Source organism: Pinus tabuliformis, chromosome 2_2, assembly GCF_031772625.1.
Source record: "Pinus tabuliformis cultivar Carrire ecotype Pingquan chromosome 2_2, CPIR1, whole genome shotgun sequence".
NCBI lineage: Eukaryota > Viridiplantae > Streptophyta > Pinopsida > Pinales > Pinaceae > Pinus > Pinus tabuliformis.
Genome location: NC_142300.1, coordinates 695,102,401 through 695,106,996, shown reverse-complemented (window position 1 = coordinate 695,106,996; position 4,596 = coordinate 695,102,401). Strand labels below are relative to the sequence as shown.

Here is a 4,596-nt window from a genome sequence, read left to right as displayed (position 1 = left end):
GAGAGAGCGATGCGATCCTCCCACTGGATACTCCATCAGAAACAAAGGTAAAGTAAATATATCTTCATGGATGACCAGTAAAGTAGTTTGATTATTTCATGGATGACCAGTAAACACTATCGATAACCGTCACCCAGCACATACATCATCAGTTTGATAAATTATTATTTAATGAGTCAATGTTACGAGCGAAATTAGGAAAATACTATTGGCAAATCCTCCATACGGTATATAAAGAAGAAATCAATTCTCTACTCCCCATAATTAAAAAAATTGAAACCCAATTTCAATAAAAAACTACTAATATTTATTAATTTTTGCATAATGATATTTATGTGACCATTTAATCAATATCCGTTCCATGGTTTAATACATGACTTTTGAAGCGAAGGATCCTACCACAGAATTAATTTTTTATGGCATTATAAAATTAAGATTGAACGGGTAGATTAACTGCTTTACATTAATACAGAAAGCTGAGAATCTTGTTAAACCTATTTAAGTCAATCCATCATATACTTGGATTTTGAAGAACGTTTCGCCTTCGTCTGCGTGCTCTTCTTCATTCGTGGAGTCTGGACTCACCTCATCTTGAGTTATCTCTGTTGTCTCTTCTGTTCCTTTCTGCTCTTTACAGTCAGTTGCAGATTTCGACTTAACCCGATCATTGAGTGCAGAAACAACTGCATTCAACGCTTTGAGAGGGTCCTCCAAATGGTTTAACAGAATTTCGGAGATTTCTGCAGGTGTCATTTCGGCTCCAGTCTCCCTCATGCTCTCCTCCACGGCAGAAAAAAGTGGATGATCTTCAATCTGCAAATAATTAAAGGCAAGAGATTTGAATTGAGAGAAAGTGCAGAAAGAGAGGAGTATATGCAGGTCCATCCTTCCAGATCTTAACAGTGCAGGGTCAAGCCTATCCTTGTGGTTTGTTGTGAAGATAATAATTCGTTCCTCGCCACAGCAGGACCACAGTCCATCCGTGAAGTTAAGGACTCCCGAAAGAGTTACACCGCTTCCGCTTTTATGTTCATAGGGATTCGGAGGGTCGGAAAGCCTGTCCCTTAGGTCGAGCGAGCAGTCGATGTCCTCAATAACAATGATGGATGCGTTCTTGATTTGCATTAGAAGCGTACGAAGGTTGGAATTGTCGTAAACCTTTGTGAGCTCCAGCTCGTACACATGGTACTTCATATAGTTAGCTATGGCGGCCACGAGACTAGTTTTACCTGTTCCAGGGGGTCCGTACAGAAGGTATCCTCGCTTCCAAGCACGGCCGACTCTGTTGTGAAACTCCTTTCCTTTCTTGAAGCAGTCGAGATCCTTTATGATTTTCTCTTTCGTCGTCGGATCGAGGGCCAGAGAATCGAAAGTTGATGGATGCTTGAACGGAACACCGGTCCATGATTGCGTAATGGTATGGATGGTTATGCCGCTGTTCTGTTTCTTGATTTCAGCTGCACGTCTAGCAATATGATTAAAGTAGGAACACAATAAGCGCTTGCTCAGCTTCTCTATTTTTAGAGAAAACCAGCGCCTATCGATCGGATTTTTAGTACCAACTTGTTCAACGTGGCGAGACCACCAAACTGTTGCTCCGTTGAAGGATTCCTGTATAGTCTCCTCGGAAGCCGGACCAAATTCCGCTATGTTCGTTTCCCCGGCGCGAAATACTGTGAATCTTTGGACGTCCTCAGTGATGTCGAGGGTGGGTAAGTAGAGTTGCAAATCCTGGTATACCCCATTTGAAATGACTCCGTTCTTCCCCTTGTATTGTGGAATGTCAAGTTCGTAATAGTTATTGAAGCGTTGCTGAAAACGGGAAACCCATTGTTTCAGCCATTGCCGCAACTGTGGAGGCAAGAAGTTTTGGAAGAGAGACAAGAGACTAATCCATACCCAGAATTGTGAAATCACGTGATTTATCCTGAACTGGTCCATCCTCAATCACGTGATACTTGGTGACGCTTATTGTGGTGGATTGTGATGGTGCGGCAAGGTTTTATATGGATCCAAGTACTTCGGTTGGACACCGATTTCCAATCGACGTAGTCGAATGTGCCTACTCTAATCCAACAACGACATGATTTTGTGTAAAGATATTATGTTTCATTGTTTAGAGCAAATAAACCAATTTTCCAAAAAACCAAAAATAAGTTAACTCGTCGCCGGTCTTGGGCAACACGTTTCACTTCGGTTTAATGTTCTGACTACGCCAAGACGGTCGTCTACAATCTAGAAGTACGATACTATTACTTTTCCAAATTGAAAACTAACCCTATTCGATTCGATCCGGAGTTGAATATCAATGGCTTTTTAAGATCCAGAAATCATATATATTTAAGGGTTTTGATTTAGATATAGTCAAAAAGGTGTTTTAAGTATGAAATTTAAGTTCTACATCAATTTTATTTCCAAATCCCTAATTTATTTATATTAAAAAAGTACGATATCAAAATTGATAATATAAAAAGAAATTTGAAAGTATATAAAGGATTCTATATTGTTTATTGAAAGGTTCAAATAATATATTTACTAGATGAGTTTGTTAACGATAATGAACTCCAAAGCCTAGTCTTTATATGGTCTTTGAATTCTTGGATGTGTGAGAAATCTCATGTCGCTTGAGGAAGCAAAGTAGCATTAAAATAAAAGTGTTATCAAAAGGAAAGGATCTTCATTATTGCTCGAGTGTTTTTGATAGTATAATTTTGTTATGGATGGATGAAAAGAGTGATGGAGATAGCGGTTTCAAGGTTTTATTTATAAAGAGAATAGTAGTGAAACGTCTTTAACATTATAAAAATAGTTATTAGTGATTAACAAATCAAGGCTAAGGCTAGCATTTAATGTTTAGAAATGTTAATATATAATGATTTTTTCTGGTAACAACTCCAACCAACCAACCAGCTCGAGGTAGTCCTAAGCTTGGAAATAACACTTGTATAGCTTAATCACAAAAACCTTCAAATTGAGAGGAACCATTAACTCTTCTAAACTCCTCCATACCTTGTCCCAAGGAACTTTGTTTAGTACTTTTATAAAGTCAAGAAAACAATAGAAGAGATCAATTTTATTATTATGACATTTCTCAACAATGATTCTAAGTGTAACAATGTGGTATATAGTTGAGTGATGACTCCTAAATCTGGCTTGTCCTTTAGCTCTTTTACCATGGTTTTCAAGCCAAAATGAACCCATACAAATTGGTGTTAATGCAACTAATCATAATGGTCCTATAATTAGGGGGAATGTTTTTATCTTCACTTTCAAAGATAGGCATGATAGGGCTTTGCATCAAAGGCTTGGGGAAGCCTTGCTTCACTGGCAAATGAAGATTTTGTGTATACAAGGAATGAAAACAAAGCTCCCCATTTTGAAAATTCTAATGCGATAGCCTTCAATATCCCTAGCTTTCCCATTGGTGAGTTTCTTAATTCCAAAATCCACATCTTCCAAGCTAAATATATCCTCCTATGTAGAATTATGTTATCATTACAACAAACACCATCGAACATTTGTGCAATCACATGATTTATCCTCGACTGGTTCATCCTCAGTCAAGAGAGTTCCCATGGCATCAAGGAAATTATAAAAATACTTAAGATATATATCCAAGTTCTTTAAGGGGATTCTGTTATTTTCTTTCATTTTAAAAGCAATCATTTCCCTCCAAAACATTCTAGGTTCAGCTCTCGAAAGGTGAATAAGATGCTCTTGCCTCCTCTTTATATAAGATATTTTCTTCCTTTTGGTAAGAGCTTTGTACATATATATTTTTTCAAGCATTATGATTTCATTAGGAGCATCTCCCATCACTTTCTTAGAAATTCTATAATCATTATCATACCAAGAGTTGGAATTTCTATTATTATTTTTATTAGATAACTCGATAGGGAACGTGGTAATGGTAGTGGAAAGGGTTGTGGAAAGGGAACCATAGTTTTACCAAGTTAAATCCCTTTTTAAGTCCTTTAAGGAGAGATCCATTTCATTACTATCAAAACAAATGAATCTTTGATTCTCATAATTCCCATGCATGTAACTGGTGTGTGTCAAGGTTTAGAGTTAATGTTAGAGGTATATGGTTAGAATCAAGCTCATGGTTGGTTAGAAGGTCAAGAAGTACAATATGGTTGAGAACATGAGAATCAGATATCACATAATCCATCACACTACCACCAAGCCCAAGAATACAACTTATTTGGCCAAAGGTTGGCCACTTATTAATTCTATTACAAATTATCATGTCTTCGGAGCTATAAGCTTGATTAGCTTGGTACGAAATAAGTTCTCAATTATGTATTCAAAATTTATTTCGCATCTACTTGCTAAGTCAAAGTCCTCATTTAGTGAGAGGGGATTTGGGTGAGAATTATTACATAGAAGAGTAGCTTGGTTAGCAGTTGCTCAAGCATTGAAGTCCCCTAGCAAGAGGATATTACCTTCATTCCTTAGACTCTGATCATGTTCTAAGGTATTGAAGGGGCATTTCTTCTCCAGGTTGTTTTTCTTATAGGAGGTAGAGTTGATAGGAGGAAAAAAACAAATTGTGAAATAAATATTATTGGTGTTAGAGTCAAAAATCTCAATCCA

General features: G+C 37.1%; 1 pseudogene; it reads right to left on the bottom strand.

Annotated features, from left to right (window-relative positions):
- Positions 1-498: 498 nt before the first annotated feature.
- On the bottom strand, positions 499-1,941 carry LOC149194577 (AAA-ATPase At3g50940 pseudogene; annotated as a pseudogene).
- Between the last annotated feature and the right edge of the window lie 2,655 nt (positions 1,942-4,596).